At 42.4% G+C, this 21,602-nt stretch overlaps 1 protein-coding gene and 1 long non-coding RNA gene across 8 annotated transcripts in view; one reads left to right on the forward strand and one right to left on the reverse strand.

The window, feature by feature from the left end:
- plxna4 (plexin A4) overlaps nt 1-21,602 on the reverse strand; it is an 811,940-nt gene that overhangs the window by 623,231 nt on the left and 167,107 nt on the right. The window lies entirely within an intron of this gene.
- On the forward strand, nt 8,672-21,426 carry LOC140186842 (uncharacterized). The gene is made up of 2 exons (XR_011882950.1): nt 8,672-8,793; nt 20,726-21,426. It is a non-coding gene; the product is annotated as an uncharacterized lncRNA (long non-coding RNA).

Genomic DNA, 21,602 nt, shown 5'->3' on the forward strand with positions numbered 1-21,602 from the left:
GTAGGAGGTTGAGGAGGTGGTAGGTAAAAGATAATAGGAAATAGGACGAAGGTCAGTTCAGCTTCCATCTCCAAGATTTTCCTGTTGGAAGTATTTTCTCCATAAGCAGAAGCACTGGCAAGAGTGTATCAAAATGCACAAAGATTTGTTCATTCTTGTCAGCATCTCTACTGCATTACCTGAGCCTTCAGGTTAAACTGCAGAATACTGCTGCAAGTAAATCCTGGGAGAAAGACAGTCTGCGCATTAATTAGGCAGCAACTGGAGGCAAGGTGAGCCAGGATTAAGCAACCTTCAGGCAGGAGGAAAATCATAAAGTTCCTTCAAAAACAAATTATTCAGGGATTATTCTAATCCATTCCAATCAGAATCCTGTCCCTAGACTGTCACACGCTGATTTATTCGCAATGGATAGAGGGTATAATTCCCTTCACAATGGGCGAAAGCCAGAGAATGTTTTAGGAGTTGAAATTCTGCCCGGGGTTAAATTACACTGTATGTAAGGGAAATACGAGTGACTTGGACAATGAATCAGTCTCCTAGAGTGTACAAATAAAGAATGTGGATTTATTTAAGGCATTGCACAATTTCAGAATGCTCCAAAAGGCTTGAGAGCCAAAATGCTTTTGATGTGCAGTCAACTTCACTCGCCCCATCACTGAACTGTTCCCACAACCTGGGATTAGGATAGATAGAGTCTTAACGGCCATCTTGGTCATGGTGGGCAGAAGGGCCTGTTTCTCTGCTATAGAGCTCTCTGACTATGACCGAAGAAAGGCATGAAACAGCAGGAAATTATAGGCCATTTAGACTAAAACCTGCTCTTGTAAAAGTGCTGGAACACATTGTTCACCAAAGGTCAATCAGAAAATCTCAAACAAATTACACAGACAGACCGTGGTGTTAGGAATAGTAAACTGTGTTTGACAAATTTGCACATATTCTTTGGACATGCAATAAACAGCGTGGAAACCAATAAAAGTAGCGACAAAGATGTGTAATAATGGTAATTAATAGTGAGTCTCCTCTGGGTGCTCTGGCTTCCTCCCACAGTCCGAAGCTGTCCAGGTTAGAACTGCTTGCACCCCTCACAACCCCCACTCCTGCCTGACCATAGAACATAGAACAGTACAGCACAGTACAGGCCCTTCGGCCCACAATGTTGTGCCGACCCTCAAACCCTGCCTCCCATATAAGCCCCCACCTTAAATTCCTCCATATACCTGTCTAGTTGTCTCTTAAATGACCATGACAGTTTCTGTGTACCAAGGCTTAGGGACAAGGTGATGGGATTTCCATCATTATCAAAAAGCGTTTTAGGTGCAATTTACTGTCTTTTAACAATTGTTCATGTCTGAGGTACATATGTTTAAAATTTGTGGTACAGATCCTGTCTTCTGAGTTATCATTCATCACCCCCAGATTTACCTTCAATTGTATTGAACTGTGAGAGAATTCTCATCTCTGGTGATTTCAATATTCATGTTAATGATGGCTCTAACAGAAACTGTGGCAGCTGAATCCATGAGTTTACTAGACAGACTAGATCCTACCCAGCATGCCACTGAGCCCACTCACCAACTCTGAAATACAAACACAAAATAATCTGCAGATGCTGGGATCAAAGCAACACTCACAGCACGCTGGAGGAACTCAACAAGTCGGGCAGCATATATCCTGATGAAGAGTTCCGGCCCGAAACGTCGACTCATCGTTTCCACTGATGCTGCCAGACCTGCTGAGTTCCTCCAGCGTGCTGTGAGTGTAACTCTGAAATACACTTGCTTTAGTAATGGCAAAAGGGTCGACTATTCTTAATGTCTCTCTGTCCGATACCACTATCTCTGACCATTTTTGTGTACACTTTCAAATCCTCCTGCCTGGAAACAAGACCTCGAAAGAAATTATAGTTATAAAACAGATTCTTGATGCTGCAACATAACATAAATTTTCTGAGCTCGCTAATTTACCTGACCCATGTGACCTAAACTAGTCATACATGAAATGATTGATTCTTTCAACAATAACTTGGCAAATATATTAAACGCAGTGGCCACACATAGGGTTAAAAAGAAATCACTTAGTGAAACATCACAACGGTTAAACAATTCTGTCCGCAAACTCAAGAGATCATGCAGAATAGCTGAGAGGAATTGGAAAAAAATGCAAAGCAGACTTGATGGGGCGAATGGCTTTGTTCTGTTCTGTCTTTTGGTCTAAAACTGGACTAGGAGTCCACCGTAATATTCTTAAGGAAAAACTAGGCTTCTTTAATGCTGTTATACACTCTCTGAGAAGAGCCCATTTTTCAAAGATTATTATGGAGAATTGTGTTGATTCAAGAATATTGTTCTGAACTATCAACCCACCATTGAACCCTGCCCCAACCTATAATGCCCTCAGTCAATCATCTGCCACAAAATGTGAGCAATTCACAATATTTTTATCAGCAAAATTTTTTCCCTTAGGGAAAGTATAGCGACAGATACTGGTAACCTCTACAGCCAACTTCATAAAAAGATGGCAACTATCTCAAAATTTACAAGTATTTCTAATTCAGAACTTTACAAGATTGTAACAATGGTTAAACCTACTTTTTGCCTCAATACTGTCCCCACCAGACTTCTTAAGGACTCTTTTAATAGTTTTCCATTCTGGTTGGAAAATTAATAACACATCCCTTGAAAATGAAGATTTTCCAGATGCCTCCAAAACTGCATCTGTCAAATCCCCATTTAAAAAAACAGACCTTGATAGGGAAGCACAGGCTAACTATAGGCCAATATCAAATCTCACCTTCCTGGGCAAGAATTCTTGAGAAAATCATTTTCAACCAGCTCAAGAATGTTCTGAATGAGAACAATATTCAAGAAAAGTTACAGTCAGGTCTCAATGTTTCAGTCAGGTTCAGTGTAGAAGATGATGAGAGGCATTGATCGTGTGGATAGTCAGAGGCTTCTTCCCAGGGCTGAAAAGGCTAACACAAGAGGGCACAATTTTAAGGTACTTGGAAGTAGGTACAGAGATGTCAGGGATAAGTTTTTTTTATGCAGAGAGTGGTGCGTGGAATGGGCTGCCGGCGACGGTGGTGGAGGCGGATACAATAGGGTCCTTTAAGAGAGTCCTGGATAGGTACATGGAGCTTAGAAAAACAGAGGGCTATGGCTAACACTAGGTAATTTCTAAAGTAAGCACATGTTTGGCACAGCATTGTAGGCCAAAGGGCCTGTACTATGTTTCTATATTTTCTATGTTTCTATGTTTCAAAGCAAACCATGGCACAGAGATGACCCAAACCAAGATTGTCAGCTACCTTAAGCTCAGCACAATTGACCACAACATTCTCCTAGATTGCCACGAGAACTGGGATTGCCTCAGATAGTGTCCTTAACTGGTTTTCTTCATATATCTTAGAGAACAAGATTACTGCAATGCACTTTTTACTGGCCTTCCAAAGCAATCTATTAACAAACTTCAACTCATTCAGAACATCACTGTTAAACTTTTAACCAAAACCAGGATGAGGGAGCATATCAGTGCCGTACTAGCTACTCTGCATTGGCTTCCTGTATCTTTTAGAACTGATTTTAAAGTTCTCTTACTTGTTTTTAAAGCTTTTACTGGTCTAGGACCAGAGTACATCACAGAATCACTTCATTTTATAATCCTGCTCAAAATTCCAAGTCTTCTTCCCGTATTCTCGTAAATTTAAACATCTCCCTCAAAAGATATTTGGCAGGTCAGCCTTTTTGAACTACACTCCTAAACTGTGGAATTCTATACCAAAAACTATAAAGGATGCAGACTCAGTTGACACTTCTAAATCCCAGCTCAAAACCTATTCATTTAACCTTGTTATTAACTAACATCTTTTTGCCTTTTATTTTCGTGATAATTGCCCTGTGATCAGGCTGGGGTTAAAAGGGTTACCCAGGTGGTGCGGCTCACTGAGTCAGAATGGCCTGTTCCACACTGTACTGTATTCTCTATGTATTTTTTTTTTCATTTCCAGGAGCCATTTAGTAAGTAACCACATAACAGGTCACTGCACAAGCAGGCAGGATATGGAATAATAAATTGGAATAGGTAAAGGAATGGCTAACCAAAAACTGAGTTGGGATAAATGGATGGGATTGATAATCATTAACTGTGTTACCAGGGATCAGCACTGGGGTTTAGACTATTTAAAATCTACATTATTGCCTTGTGTGGGAGATTCAAATATGGGTGGGGTTAGCCAGTTCTGATGAGGAGAGAAAGAATCCGCAAGAAAAGATGAATAGCTTAAGGAAGTTGCAGGAATACAGTGGGAAAATGTGAAGTTTTGCACTCTGAAAGGAAGCCTAACGATCAAAATACCATTTAAACAGAGTAATAATCCAAAATGTTGTGACAGAGGTGGAGAACATGAAGGTACATTTAAAATTTAAGGTGACTGATATAACGTTAGCCCTTGGGGCAAGGTGTATGTAGGATTAAAGTTTCAATACACCTTTCAGGGCACTGGCAAAGCGGCCCCTGCAGTATAATCTACACTTTTGGTGTCCACCGTTAAGGATGGATGCACTTGCAATGCAGAAAAAGTTCAATAGGCAGAATCCTGTGAAGAATTGGTTGCGTTATGAAGAAATGTGGAGCAGATCGGACCCAGAGACAGCAGAGTCAGATACAGTATGTACTGTTCTTCAGGGGGCTGACAAAATGGGGGCAGAGAGGAGGTGTGCCTGGAACTTGCTTAACCTTTTCTTATAGCTGGCTTGGATTCATGATATTGAGATACATCCTAAGATGGGCTGGGACACATCATTGCTGATGTAACTTGGGGTCTTTTAATATCAGACATCAGTGTCCTGGCGGCCCGGCGACCCAGCCTGTGTTGACCTGGCCCTGGCTTGTGACCCAGCAGCATTGGTCACCTCTTGATCCACAGCCATCCATAGGCTCGCTCAGCAAACTTCTCACAGGCAGCGGTGGGAATTGAACCTGGGTCGCCAGTATGGTAAAGCGTTGTGCTAACCACTACGCTACCATGCTGCCCTGTGTCTTTTTAACCACCAGGCTACTTCATAGTATTTTGTTTTAAACTGAGTCTATTTTTCAATAACATCACAAACCGCTTTTTACCTTCAAACCTCTGTAATCAGTCTGGTTTTCTTTCATGTCAACAACCTGTCATTCATTATACATTCTCTTTCCTGCTTTACGTTACTTTATTTTATGTGTATTTGCAGTATTTTAATAATAAGTTGACTTTGACCTTTGAAACCTTTCCTGCGAGTTGCTGACTGATTTCCACAGCAATCTGCGGGCCATTGTTGCATCAGCACCAGACTTCCAGGAGAGTGGTCGCGGGTTCAAATCCGGCCAGCTCCTTCCTTGCACACTTTCCGTCCGTGCTGGGTCAAGCGTCGAGCAACCTGACCTTGTTAAATGTCAAAAATACTAAAGAAACAGCAAGGTTGCCACCCGATGTGCCACACGCCGCAGAGGGGAATAAAAATTCCACAGCGATGCGCCAGACTCATTCGTTGCACTGGACCGTTAAACTAGAGATCATGCGGGCTCTTTGCACAATTCACTCCTACTCTGAAGCTCTTCTGCAATCGCCGATTCTTTGTTCACGTCAGGAACTGATTCATCATCACAGATCATTCTTCAGTTCAGGAGTATCTCTGGCTGAACTAAGTCCAGGACAGGCCGCCTCATGGTGCACAAGATGACGTCATTACATTCTTTGTCCTCATTATTTTAAGACATTATACATAAAAACTCTACATAGCTGATGTACGCAAATTGATCATATGAGTGGATTGGGATGGCGTGGGCTCATTGGGCCGGAAGGGCCTGGTACCATGCTGTATCTCTAAATAAAAAATAACTAAATAATTGTACGCTGACATCAAAAATTCTCAGAAGGTAGCCTTCCCAGCAGCACAACTTGAACAAGTTGAGTAAAGATCATTTGAAAGCGGAGAACACGAGGAAATCTGCAGATGCTGTAATTTCAAGCAACACACATCAAAGTTGCTGGTGAACGCAGCAGGCTAGGCAGCATCTCTAGGAAGAGGTACAGTCGACATTTTAGGCCGAGACCCTTCGTCAGGACTAACTGAAGGAGGAGTTAGTAAGAGATTTGAAAGTGGGAGGGGGAGGGGGAGATCCAAAATGATAGGAGAAGACAGGAGGGGGAGGGATGGATCCAAGAGCTGGACAGGTGATAGGCAAAAGGGATACGAGAGGATCATGGGACAGGAGGCCCAGGGAGAAAGAAAGGGGGAGGGGGGAAGCCCGGAGGATGGGCAAGGGGTATAGTGAGAGAGACAGAGGGAGAAAAAGGAGAGAGAGAAAAAGAATGTGTGTATATAAATAAATAAATAACGGATGGGGTACGAGGGGGAGGTGGGGCATTAGCGGAAGTTTGAGAAGCCAACGTTCATGCCATCAGGTTGGAGGCTACCCAGACGGAATATAAGGTGTTGTTCCTCCAACCTGAGTGTGGCTTCACCTTGACAGCAGAGGAGGCCGTGGATAGACATGTCAGAATGGGAATGGGATGTGGAATTAAAATGTGTGGCCACTGGGAGATCCTGCTTTCTCTGGCGGACAGAGCCGAGGCCTCCTTCCTCCTCAGCTTGAGTTTGGAATCTCTGAAAGAACACCACTTCCTTCAGACAGAGAGTTTAATTTCAACTGCCCCATTGGCCACATGCTAGGTCTCTGACTTGGGGATTAAACTACATCATTAAACTAAAATCTTCCTCAGAAAGGAGAGCAGAACTCGGCAGCGGTAAGTACACAAGACAGACACGCTGTGCGACTCAGCAATTAGGGCTGCCACACTTTGGACTAGCGTTCCAGGAGGCAGAACAATTAAGACTCTAATGTCGGACCACAATTAAGGCCACTGTATCTAATTACTCGACACTTTCCGCACTACTTTCATTCAGCTCCTCCTTCTCACTTTGAAAGCGCTCGCTGCTCCAAGGAAGCTGGATTACAAACAGCTGCAAAGCTCCACAGACAGAGGGAAACTAATTAATGAACAAGTGGCAGAGCACAGGAAGAGAAACTGGAATCCACACAGGTCAACACACAAAATGCTGCAGGACCTCAGCGGGCCAGGCAGCATCCATGGAGGAGAATAAACAGTCGATGATTCGAGTTGAGACCCTTCATCAACTCTGAAACGTCAACTGTTTATTCAAAGTTCAAAGTAAACTGATTATCAAGGTATGTATATGTCATTCCCAAATCATAGCTCATTGCTTAGAAGATTTCTATTCTAATCCCCTGAAGTCTTTTGCAAATTCCTTAGATATATTTCATTGTATCCAACCCATCACATCCTCTTTTTAAAGTTCAAAGTAAATTTATTATCAAAGTACAGTTTCTTGCAGGCATTCACAGTAGAACAAAGAAGTACAATAGAATCAATGAAACTGCACATAAAGACTGAGATGCAAACAATATGGCTTCAAGATGCCCGCATCCACAACTTGCGATGACCCAGTAATGTATACAGGAAGCATCACAATAATAACTAAGCACATTAGGAACATGCATACATAAGTAACATGCTGATATTAACAAGACAGGTTGAATTTAAAATCATGTACATGCCTCAACAAAGGAAGTTAAGATGTGAGCCTCTGGGCAGAGCCGAGGTAGGCACCAAGTGGAGGGTGAGGTCTACTTCTGGCCCGTCATGCCTCATCCTGTCTCAGTATGTTAGTTGAGAACACTAACAGGTGTGAGAGCCACAGTAGAAAACCAGGCCCTTTGGCCATCAGAGTACACACCAATATCAGCCGTTTATTGACACCAATGCCACTTTGTTCTCCACCAACCCCCCCCCCCCATCAACCCCCTCCAGAGTCTGCAACTCACCTATGCACTTGGGCAATATACAGTGGCCAATTAACCTACAACCTGCACACCTTTCAGATGTGGGAGGAAACCAGAGGGGCATCCCGTGGCACCAGTGGTGGTCCGTGCAAACTCCACACCGACAGCAACCATGGTCAGGATTGAACATGGATCTCTGAAGCTGCGAGTTGTGCCACCTCTACCGGTAAAACCATTACCACCTAGAGACAGTATGCTGATGGGCCCTTGCAGCCCAATGCGTGCACACCGCCCATTTACACCTGTGTGACCAATTAACGTCCTAAACCGTACGACTTTGGACTGTGGGAGGAAACTGGAGCACCTGGAGGAAACCCACGTGGTCACAGGGTGAATGTACAAACTCCTCACAGACAGTGGTGGAACTGAATCCGGATTGCCAATGCTGAAATAGAGTTGTGCTAACCACTAAGCTACCGTGCCCCCTTCAAATTATCTGATGCCAGTCTTGTGTCAGAAATTCGTGTAACATCAGACAGCACACTCAGCCCCCACCAACACTCAGCACCCATCTACACTAATCCTGCATGAGTCCCATTTTCTTTCTGCTGTGACCCACTGAGCTGTGCCTTAAAGTTGCTGTCTGCATCAATGCACAACACCCCCCTCGACCCCACCCCACCCCCAGCAGCTCTACCGATCGCACTAACTGGCACAGTGCCAGTCTCCTCTCATCCTGCTCCGAATCCACAGCAGGCGAGGCGAGGACTGAGCAACACAGCCCTCGCAGCGCTCAGAACAGTACCGCCTTCCTCTTCAATTATTAACTTGCACGTAAAATCGAGAGATATAGATATTTCCCCCCCAGAGTAATCGCAGGACAACAGCATAATGATTCAGTGCAAACTCCTGGGCAGACGACATCTGATAAGTGAAGGAGATTTCACAGTAAGTTAATCACAAGGGCCTAACAACTCTGCCGCACCTCTCCTGGGACTTTCCCCGGGGGCAAAAGCTTCTGCTGGTCTGGGGGTCAGTGTTTCAGCCATTCCTCGTCAGTCCAAAGGTTGATGCCTCGAGAGCCCCACTAGAGTAACATGCCATTTCAGAGTCAGGTGCTTTTCAGGTCCGAGGACAGCTAATTCCCTTCAACCATTCCGTTCTTCAAACTAATTAAACAATCCTAATCTCCATCTCAGAACATCAACACTTTTCAACTACAACAGACTTTGTTTTTATTGTCCTACTTGTGTTCTTCCTTGTAAAAATTGTGGATAATTTATGTTTAGTGAATGTTTTTCATTTGAATATTGTGTACCTGATACTATGTGACTTTGATGTTGCTGCAAATAAGTATTTCATTGGACCTACACCCACTTTCAAGGATTCTATGTCTCATCAGAATCAGATTCCGATCAGTTATCGGTATTATTTGTTTACTTACTTATGTATTATTATTTATGTTTGTATTTGCAGTTTGTCTTCTTTTGCACATTGGTTGTTTGTCAGTCTTTGTGTGTAGTTTTTCATTGATTCTGTTGTATTTTTGTTCTACTGTAAATGCCTGCAAGAAAATTAATCTCAGGGTAACAGATGGTGACAGATACTCTACGTACTTTGATCAAAATTTACTTATGAACTTTGAACTTTTGAACATGTAGTTGATCTTTTCGGGGCAATACTGTTGGGAACAAACGTTTAAAAGAGACTCTAAAACTCGTGTTCTCAGTATGCCATCTAAACACTTGCTGATGATACAACCATTGTTGGCAGAATTTCAGACGGTCATGAAAGGGCGGACAGGAGCGAGATATACCAGTTAGTTGAGTGGTGTCACAGAAACAACATTGCACTCAACGTCAGCAAGACCAAAGAACTGATTGTGGACTTCAGAAGGGGAAAAACGAGGGAACACACTCCAGTCCTCACAGAGATACAGTTGTGTCAGAAGAGGAGAGAGTGAACAACTTCAAGTTCCTGCGAGTCAGTATCTCTGAGGACCTAACCTAGATGCAATGTATTGATGCAGCGACAAAGGCGGCAAGACAGCGGCTATATTTCATTAGGAGTTTAAGGAGATTTGGTTTGTCAACGAAAACACTCGAAACTTCTACAAATGCACCATAGAGAGCACTCTGACTGGTTGCATCATTGCCTGTTATGGGGGAGGAAGGGCTACTGCACAAGATCGAAGTAAACTGCAGAAACTTGTAAAATTAGTCAGCTCCATCGTGGGTACGAGCCTCCGTAGTATCCAGGACACCTTCAAGAAGCAGTGTCCCAGGAAGGTGGCATCCATCATTAAGGACCCCCACCAACCAGGGCATGCCCTCTTCTCACTGTTACCATCAGTAAGGAAGTACGGGAGCTGGAAGACACACACTCAGCGAACAGCTTCTACCCTCTGCCACCCAATTTTTAAATGGACACTGAACCCATGAACAGTTCCTCACTACTTTTTAATTCTGTTTTTTTTTTGAACTACTTATTTTGCACTACTGTTTAATTGACATATATACTTATTGTAATTCAGTTTTTGTCACTATTTATTTATCATCTATCCCATTGTACTGCTGCCATAAAGTTAACGAATTTCATGACATATGCCGGTGATATTAAACCTGACTTTGATTCTGATTATTTATTTATTATTTGTTTTATATTTTCAGAGTTTGTCTTCTTTTTCACATTGGTTGTCAGTCTTTGTGTGTAGTTTTTTTTAATTGATTCTCTTGTATATTTTTGTTCAACTGTGAATGCCCACATGAAAATGAATCTCAGGATAGTATACGGTGCAGATACTGCCCTGAGATTTGATAATAAATTTACTTTTGAACTCTTAAACATGTACTTGTGATTATGACCTTTTCAGGGAAATGCTGAAAGGAAGAAACACTTAAAACAGACTCCAAACCACCATCATCCTTACTCTGATGAGGTGTCGTTCTTCCACGTTCTGCTGAGTTACAACAGGCGCTGTTGCAGTTGTGAATGCATGTCGTACATAAAGAAACTCTCCCCATACAATAAGATGCAATGGGAAAGAACTGCCGAGGAGCAGGAAAGCAGCCCTGTGTTTGTCCCACATATAATAAACCATCCATGATCAAATTGTGGAGCAGACTCGATGGGCCGAATGGCCTAATTTGCTCCTGTGTCTTATGATCTAAAGGAGAAAACGTCTGCCTGGTTGCAAAAACGAAAGGACGGAGCCAAACTCTACAAGGGTTGCGGAAAATAAAACCAGTGCCTAAAGGTGGAATTAAGAGAAAGATCTGCAAGTCTTTGGGGCAAAGACTGGGGAATGCTATCCACAGTACTGGCCTGTAAGGAGTCTGCATCAACTCAATAAGCATTGTGGCATCACAGTTCTGCGATTGTACGAAGCACAAATTCACAGGAGTGAGATTGCATTCATTTAATGTATGGATTGCCTTTCTTTTCCAAAACATTCTCCACGTACAATGTATTGATCATGATAGCAAACATTACTTTTAAATTAAGTATTTCATGCCTCGCTATCCTTTGCCTGTGATACAGGGGCAGCACCCTCACCTTTAAATCACAAGTTCTGAGTCCACATCCCGTCATAGACTGCAGAGGAGAAAATCTCAGAACTCTAGGAGCGCTGTGCTGTCACAGATTCCACCTCTCAGAAGTAATGTCAGAACAAGGGCAAGTGGATGGACTAAGTATCTTTCCGAAGAGCAGCACTTGAGTTGTCCCGGTATTGTGATCAATAACTTTCCCACATGCATAGTTTGAATGGTGGCTCTGTGCCAGTACATACAGGAGTTTTATTGGGGAATCTCATTGAAACCCATTGAATATTGAAGGCCTTAGATAGAGTGGATGTGAGGAAGTTGTTTCCAATTGTGGAGGATGCTGTGTATTTAATATTTCAATAATATTTGAGTAATCTTGTGTGTGTATATATATATATATATATATATATATATAGATAGAGAGAGAGAGAGAGAGAGTTTGATTAAGCATTCTTGTTCATTTAAATAATTAATTATGGGTTAAATGCAAAAATACGTTAATTGCACATGTCATCACACTACCATGTAATACATACAAGCCTCACTTAAAGTAAATTCTAGAAGTTAGACCCACATTTTAGACTCCTGTGTCTTTGGTTGAATTAGTTTAATGTCTTGAAATTACAGAATATAACAGGGGAGTCTAGGACCAGAGGGCACACGCTTAGAAGACAAGGACGTCCCTTTAGAACAGAGAGATGGAGGAGCTGCTTCAGCCAGGCAGAGGGTGGTGATCCTGTGGAATTCACTGTCACAGGCAGCTGTGGAGGCCAAATCATTGGGTATATTTAAAACAGAGGTAAATAAGTTCTTGATTAATCAGGGTGTCAAAGGCAGAAGAATGGGGTTGAGAAAAATAATAAATCAGCCATGATGGAATGGTGAAGCAGACTTGATGGGCTGAATGGCCTAATTCTCTCTTTTTTTCTTCTTTTCAATATTTTTATTGCCTAATTCTATTCCTCTGTCGTATTATTATAATAACATTATCATTTCTGGGAGCTTGCTGTGCACATATTCCCTGATTGCTTGCTGAATTTCCTGTTTTACAATTGTGAGCACATTTCAAAAATTGGCTTTGAAGCACTTTTGGACTGTTCTTAAAAGAACATAGCCACCCTAAACGATTGTTAGTCCTTGAAAAAAATTTCTTCACAATCAATGAAGCTTCATAACTCAATAGCACAAGTCACAAAAATATTCTCTAATGCTTAAACCAAAATAAAAGATCAAAAGTAGTCTTTGCCCAAGATTTCTTTGGGATTGCATGAAAGCAGGTGCCTCCAAATGTGCCATCATGTCCAGTCCCAAATGCAAGAGCCTTCAAATGAGCAACTTCGCTTTACAACATGTTCAAAGGAATGGTTTTATGCTTTCATCATAGCACAAGTTCACGGTCAAAACCCTCAGATTACAACTAAAAGCAACCTGTTTGATGCTGCCTGTGCTACGGCTGTCACATCTCGAGGGAGTTCACAGCATATCTTTTGCAATTCGAGAGAAGGATAATGAAACAAATTGTGAAGCAATTTTGTTTGTGTTCCAACTGCATTATATTCCCATGTTTTAAACTCCAATGCAAGGGGCACAATAAGGAAATTTGTAAATAGTAGAACAATTCCAAAGAGTGAGACAAGGAAACACACACTAGTCCTCATCGAGGGATCAGAAGTGGAAAGGGTGAACAATTTCAAGCACCTGGGTGCCAATATCTCTGAAGATCTAACCTGGTCCCAATGTATTGATGCAGTCACAAAGGCGGCACAACATGGCTATATTTCATTAGCAGTTTGAGAAGATTTGGTAAGTCTCCAAAAGCACCCAAAAATTTCTACACATGTACCATGGGGAGCATTCTAACTAACTACATCACCATCTATTATGGGGGGGGGGGGGCTACTGCATAAGTTGCATAGAGTTGTAAAATTAGTCAGCTCCACCATGGGCACCAGTCTCCATAGTATCCAGGACATCTTCAAGGAGTGATGTCTTAAAATGGCAGTGTTCATCATTAAGGATCCCCATCACCCATCAGGAAGGAGGTACAGAAGCCCAAAGGCACACTCTCAATGATTCAGAAACTGCTCCTTCCCCTCTGCTGTCCGATTTCTGAATGGACAGCGAACACATGAACACTACTTCACTGTTTTTTCATTTCTATTTTTGCATTACTTATTTAATTCAACCATTTTACATATATATATTTACCGTAATTCACAGTTTTCCCCCTCTATTATTATGTACTGCAGCAAAGTTAACAAATTTCACAACACGTACCGGTGATATTAAGCCTGATTTTGATTCTGAAAACTGGCCATGCGGTTGATGGGGTGGGGCAGGTGGAGAATGTAGATGTCTGGTCAGTTGGGCAGTAAAGTGGCAGATACAATTTAATCCTGAGAAGCAGGTGGAATCACACTTGGGCGCCATGCTAGTATAGCGGTTAGGAGGACACTACTATAGCTCGGGACGTTTGGAGTTTGAAGTACAATCCCAACGTCCTCTGTAAAGAGTCTCTATGTGTTCTCCCTGTGAGATGTGTGGGTTTTTTCCAGGTCCTCCGGTTTCCTCCCATGGTCAAAGACATACCAGGCGGGTTAACTGGTTGTTGTAAATTGTCCTGTAATTAGGTTAAAGTTAAACTGGGGTTGTGGAGCTGCTGGGGCTGTGTGGATGGGCCAACTCTGCACTAGAAGGTGCAACAGGACAAGGGAGAACACTGAATGGCATAGAAGAGCTAAAGAACCTCACAGTGTTTGTCTACAAATCCTCAAACATTACCAATGGTAGGTAAAGAGTCGCAAGAGCTACTTCCCTTTGTTAGGAAGGAAGAGAAGTGTAAACAGGAAATTTATCCCAGAAGTGTGTGCAACAGTGGTTGAAGACCACATGCACAGTCTAGTCAGAAAAGGTGTGATTGCACTGGGAGGGTTCTGTGCAGTTTTGAAGAATTTTTCCAATACTGGGAAAATGTACTATGAGAAAAGGCTGAATAGGAACATAAGTGGATGAGAGGAGGCATAACGAAGGTATACAAATTTAAATGTAACCCAAACATTAAAAAACGACTTGTTTGTTATTTATTATATTTAGAGAGAGAGCATAGTTACAGGCCCTTGTGGCCCAACGAGCCCATGCTAAACAATTACACCAACGTGATCAATTAACCCGTAGCTTTAGAGGCTTTGGAGAGGGTGTAAAAGAGGTCTACCATATTGCTGCCTGGTTTAGAGGGCATGTGCTATCATGAGAGGCTGGATAAATTTGGGCTGATTCCTCTGGAATGCCAGAGGCTAAGGCACACCTGACGGAGGTGCACAAGATTATGAGAGATATAGAGTAGACAGGAAGCATCTGTTTCCCAGAGTTGAAACGTCTAACACCAGAGGGCATGCATTGAATGAGTCTGTGGTGGCCAGTGCTATCATGTTTGCTGTTGTGTACTGGGACAGCAGGCAGAGGGTAGCAGACACCAACAGAATCAACAAACTCATTTGTAAGGCCAGTGATGTTGTGGGGATGGAACTGGACTCTCTCACGGTGGTGTCTGAAAAGAGGATGCTGTCCAAGTTGCATGCCACCTTGGACAATGTCTCCCATCCACTACATAATGTACTGGGTGGGCACAGAAGTACATTCAGCCAGAGACTCATTCCACCGAGATGCAACACAGAGCGTCATAGGAAGTCATTCCTGCCTGTGGCCATCAAACTTTACAACTCCTCCCTTGGAGGGTCAGACATCCTGAGCCAATAGGCTGGTCCTGGACTTATTTCATAATTTACTGGCATAATTCACATATTACTATTTAACGATTTATGGTTCTATTACTATTTATTATTTATGGAGTAACTGTAACGAAAACCAATTTCCCCCGGGATCAATAAAGTATGACTATGACTATGAAGGTGAGAGAGGGTATGTTGAAGTGGGATGTGAGGGGTAAGTTTTTTACTCAAAGAATGGTGGATGCCTGGAATGCACTGCCTGGTATAGAGGTAGAGGCAAATAAATTAAAGAGATATTTAGATAGGTATACAGATGTAAAGAAGATGGAGGGATATGGACATTGTATAGGTAGTGTTTGGGTGTTTTTGATTTGCTTTTTAGCTGGTTCTGTAAGGCCATTCTGCCCATGATGTTATGCCAACCCCTTAACATATTTTAAGATCCCTCTTCTCAATGCTACCATCAGGAAGGAGGTACACAAGCCTGAAGCCACACAATGGCATGTACTGTTCTATGTTCTAATGTGGGAGGAAACTGGAGCATCCAAAGGAAATCCACACAGTCACAGAGAGAACATACAAATTCCTTACAGACAGAACGCGGGTCACTGGTACTGTAATAGTGTCATGATGACCAATATGCTACCGCGACACCCCACACCCATGCTCATTTCTGAGAGGACAAATCAAAACACAAGGGAGAAAATTTAAAATTACTTTCAGAAAGTTTGGAGAGTAGACAAAAAAATACACCCAGATGGTGCTGATAGTGTGGAATGCACTACTGAAACGATGGTAGCAGTAGACAACTTCATCACATTTAAATAGTTTTTAAGGAGATATAACCTACAGAACTACACACCACACATAGGAAGGTGGTGCTTTCATAGACCTACTGTAATTCACAGCTTTCTTTTTCTCTCCATTGTCATGTATTGCATTGTACTACTGCCACTAAGTTAGCAAAGGTCATGAAATGTGCCAGTGATATTAAACCTGATTTTGATCAACCTAGTCCTTCCCTCCCACAGATCCCTCCATTTTCTTCCAAATGCCTCTTCAATGACTCTAACGTATCTGCCTCTACTACCATGTTCCATACACCTACCACTCTCTTTGTCTGAACCTACCTCTAACATCACTCCCCATACTTTCCTCCAAACACCTTATAGTACCCTTTTGTATCAGCCATTTCCACCTTAGGAAAAAGTCTCTGCCTGTAAACTCTATCTATACCTCTCATAATCTTGTGCACTTCTATCAAGTCACCTCTCAAAAGCCCACGGCATGTGGTTTCCCCAGTCAGTCTCCCGTCCAAGAACTAAGCAGGCCTGACCTGGTTAGCTTCCAAGATCAGATGCGAAGGGGCTTCAGGCTAGTTATGGCTATTTCTATTTATTATCTCTTGCTGTATTTATTCCATTCACATGGATAATGTACTGTATTTATCTTACATTAACCATGCCTGCATTTACTTGGATTAAATTCCAGGCAATGAGACAATTTGGTACATTGAAATTCCATGACAGAATGGAAGGCTGAAGTCATATTACTTGTAGCTAAAGAATTTTTAGTTGTTATTCCTCTCCATGTCTTGTGGTACATTGGACAGCAACTTTGCTGTTCAGCATTTTCTGTCTATTTTTATGAGATTGAGTTGCTAACTTGATGCTCAACCTAGCACGGATGAAAAGTGTGCAAGGAGCCAGCTGCATTCAAACCCAGGACCATTTGCCTTGAAGTCCAGATCATCACTGGCCAGCTAGAAAATTATTCTAAATAAGTTTAAATCCCCCTCAATGTTCAAACTGGTTTTGTTACCAGAAAGGGCAAATATACTCTTCAATAAAGCATCTGATCTAATGGACAGAAATCCAGTGCACCAATCCCCATCATTTGGAATTGCTGAAAGTTCATTTCTCAGTCAAAATAGTTGAATGGAATTCCAATGGACCAACAGGGCTGCAAATCAATTCCAGACCATAAGAAATCAGAATGGACCGAAACAGAATCCATTTGTTCCCATTACAGAGGAAAACCAGCACAGCATCCTTATCCAGCAGTTCCATTATGTTGCATCGGCAGGTTGAGCCCGATCTTCAATTCAGCTCCCGTGCAGTCTATCTCTAATCCAATTACAACGCTTTGTGTACGATCAGCACGTTGGCTGCCATCCACTACACACCATTCACAGAGCAACACCTCTTCAAAGTCAAAGCAGTGCTTTGCAAAATATGCTTTTGTGTCTTATGGTGTTTGTCCTCCAAATGAAGCACTGAACAGATGATTAAATGGGCTGCGCTGTAAAGATTTGCCAATTGATCATTTTTGTAGTATATAAAGATCTTGAACATGTCCTGTCCAACTCAATTACAGGGTTATCAGCATTCAACAGAAGCAAAGAAAGCAAAAGGAAACCAATTACTAGACTAGCCTTGGTGAAAACAGTCAAATCATCCCATGTCACATCATTCCTAAAGCTTTTGACCACTAGTGAGGCAACAAGGGATTCCCAGTCATTAGTGATTAGAAGTAAATGAGGTACCAGATGTCATAGGTTCATCAGTGAGGGTTGAGGGGAATGTTGGCTCAGATGGCAACAGAAATGAGGCCTACTTTCTATCCCACTTCTTTCTGCAGCTGTTCTTACTGTATATCCCAGGAAATCCAATGGAAATTTATCTCCAGTGACACAATAGCATTGCAGTCAGTGTAACACTTTGCAACACCAGGAACAGGAGTTCAATTCCCCTCAGGACTCTGTATGTTCTCCACATGACCAGACCATGTGGGTTTCCTCTGGGCTCCAATTTTTTCTTGCTTTCTAAAGACGCAACAGTTGGGATAGTTTGTGAGCATGTATGTTGGAATGGAAGCATGGTGACACTTGCGAGCTGCCCCCAGCACATCCTCTAACTGTGTTGGTCATTGACACAAATGTCATTTCACTGTGTGTTTCCGTGCACGAGTGACATTTAAAGCTAATAACTTTGAACTTTATCAATGAACAGCAAGTTCTTCCCAGCATCTCAAACATCCCTCAGATTCCTACCCTCAAACAGGTTATCTAAGCAAACACACGGGAGCTTGCTGCACAAGAAGCATCAGAGTACATTATAAAATTGCTTCAAAGACCATAAAATGCACCAAGGAACCCTGAGGTGACAGGAGGTGAGATATCAATTCAACATTTTCTTTTTGTGCTATAAGTAACTAACAACAGATGAGGGAGACGAGTTGGCCAAGAGGTACTGGTTCTCCTTGTAATAGTGACCGAAAACCTTCAAAATTCATTCAACAAGACACTTCATTTCAAAGTCCAACAATTGGTCTTAAGGTGCTATAGAGCCCAAGCCTGAGACAACCTGAGTAACACTCTCAGCCACATTTCAACAGTACCACTCTCCAATGTGACAGACCTTATTCACGGAGCACATTACAACCAATTAAGTCTTTTTCCTGGTCATTTTGTAATGTTGGCAAATGGAGCACAGCACAATCCCAATACATTAATAAGCAGCCTATATCCCAAAACATTAACTGTTTATTCCCCTCCACAGATGCACCCTGACCTGCTGAGTTCCTCCAGCATTTTGCGTGTGTTGCTCTGGATTTCCAGCAACTACAGAATCTCTTGTGACCATATGTTGTAGGAATTGATTGTGGGGACCCCTTGCCCAAGACAATCAAGCTTAAGTCTAGTTCAAGTTCAAGTTTAATTATTATTCAACTATACATCAACACCCATGAATACAAAACAGTGTTTCTCTGGGGCTACGATCAAAACACAGTACCAGCAGTCACACACACCACATATAAGATAGCAATAAAATACAGTCACACAAAAAATATACTCCAAGTCCCCGAGTCCATGAAAGCTGCAGCAGTCTGCCGTCAAACACAATGCAGCTTGTCTTCCGCCACGCGGCACTGATTCCAGCATGGATGCCTCTGGCACGCTGGTGGAGCACCCGACTTGGACGCCACCCTCTCAGCAGCTGCAAGCAGGTGACACCTCAGCTTCAGGCCCAGTCCTCACTGTGACCGAGGCCACGCAGCTTCCTTGCTGTTTGGCAATAAACCAGCTAACTGGACTTACAGCATTCCACACCATCAATGTCCAAACAGGTCTTGTGATCACAAGGAAAGGTCACTCGCTGTTAGATTGCATTCCTCCTTCGTGCACTGATGTTTCTCTGTTGCAGGCAGCATCATGGTCCCCACCAAGTCCAGCTCCTTCAGCTTCTCCACCAATGAGCAACCTGCTGATGGGGTAGACCTGCAAGTACTTTAAGTTCTTAATGTCCAGAAGGGTCTTGCAATCTTAAAAAAAAATACATTTAAAAAAGACAATAACACCTCTGGTTGACCTCCTAAAAGCCGTTACATCCATGCATGCTGCCATCTTACTGGAAGTCCCAGCAACGGTTAGACACTCTCCATGATACTGACTGGTCCCATGATACACTTTGCATCAACTCCATGAGGAAAGGAATGGGGAGAGAATGGCTAGAAAGGAGACAGTTTAGCATCCCATCAGATAAAGTTCAAAGTAAATTTATGTCACCATATACAACCCTGAGATTCATTTTCTTGCGGGCATACTTAGTAAATCCAACAACCGTCACAGGACCAATGAAAGACTACACCCAAAAGGGTGGGCCACAAGAGTGCAAAAGCCAACCAACTGTGCAAATACAAAAGAAGAAAAAATAAAGAAACAATAAGTACATAAGCAATAAATATAAAAAACATGAGATGAAGAGTCTTTTAAAGTGAGTCCGCAGGTTGTGGGAACAGTTCAGTGATGAGCCAAATGTAGCTGCCTTAAGTTATACACACGCACATCTCCAACTGTCAGTGCTTCCCTTGAGTACGGCACAAAGGCGTCAGTCTAGAGTCGAAAGACTCTACATTTAAACCTCTGGAATGGGACCTGAATCTTTCCACAATAAGCTCAGTAAGTTCAGTGTTGTCCTGATGACTGGCAGAATATGGATTCAATTTTATAAGGGAATCTTGAAGAACAAGGGATTTGCTTGTTGGGCGATCAGGAAATTAGACAAAAAGTAGTTCACATTACTTCTGGTGCTCAAAATAATTGTAGCATAAAATTCACTTTGATATACAAGATCAGATTTGAAACCCAAGACTAGCTTTCCAATCATTCTTGGCATTGATGTCAAAAGGGAAGAAAAAACAGGAAGTGTTGAATTGGGATTTTTGCCTCGTACTGAAATTAATTCCAACCAGATCGTATTATTCAAATATTGATTGCAACATGACAGATGAAGTGTTGGAGCCGCTCATTTGTCCCAGGATGTGTAATTGGCTTGGGGATGGAATGAAAAATGAAGTGGGGCAGCATAATATCTCCTGCTTTTCTCTGGAGGTCTGGAATTTCTTTAATTCATCCCAGTGTAGCAGGCACAACTGCCAACTCAATTCTAAAGTATTCCAACAGGGCTGAGGTAGGCTGTTTTGCTTTCACTGACTGGTTATCAGAAAGTTTCACGCCGTAAGACTAAAAAAAACTTTAAAGTTCAAAATAAAGTTCTTACCAAAGTAGGTATACAATATACAACCTTGACATTGTTTTTTTTTCAGGTGCCCACAGCAGAATGAAGCAATACAGTAGAATCTATGATAAAGCAAAGACCGACAAACATCCAAACTGCAAAAGAAGACAAATTCTTCAATACCGAGAACATGAGCTGCAGAGAAAGTGTCTCCACGGGGTGTGGACTCAACTCAGCCTGAGGCGAGCAAAACCGGTCCAGCAGCCCTACGGCTGCAGGGCAACAACTGGCAGTGTGGGACCCACAACTCCTGCACTTCCTCCCCAATGACCTGCATTCATATAGCACCTTCCAAACCACAAAGGACAATGATAGACCTTAGAAATTCAGACCCTGTGGAACTGCAGGAAATACAGCGGCCAATTTACATTCCAGGTGTTCCCCTGCACACCTGAAAGATAATGACAAGATTATCTGTTTTCTGTCATTAATTAATTAATGGACAAAGATTGCCCGCCCCCAAGACACCAGGCTCAGCTCACATGGTTCAACCCAGATGGCAGACAGGGCTTCAGTTTAGTGTCTCATCCCAAACAGGGCTGCATTCTCTCAGAACACTAGATTTTTTTGTGCTCAAGTCTCTGGAGAGGGATTGAACCCATAGACTCCTGGTTTAGGAATGAGAGTCACATCAAATGTACCACAGCTGACGTCCACTTCAGTGTTGTTTTCTATCTTACCAACAGCAATCACAAAACGAAAACATATTAATAAATGCTCTTATTAATGCCTCATTGAGTTTTTTTCCCACACATTTGCTCACAACAGAAGTCAAGAGTTTAATCTTCAATTCTGCCAGGATGCTTGGACAATCCTCGATGACGTTACAGCTTCATTTAGTTGGCAGGAGTAAAGGAGAACCTTTATATTGCAGCCTGGTCAAGAGAAAGTGATCCACACAAAAT

The sequence above is a fragment of the Mobula birostris genome, chromosome 23, assembly GCF_030028105.1.
Source record: "Mobula birostris isolate sMobBir1 chromosome 23, sMobBir1.hap1, whole genome shotgun sequence".
NCBI classification, from domain to species: domain Eukaryota; kingdom Metazoa; phylum Chordata; class Chondrichthyes; order Myliobatiformes; family Myliobatidae; genus Mobula; species Mobula birostris.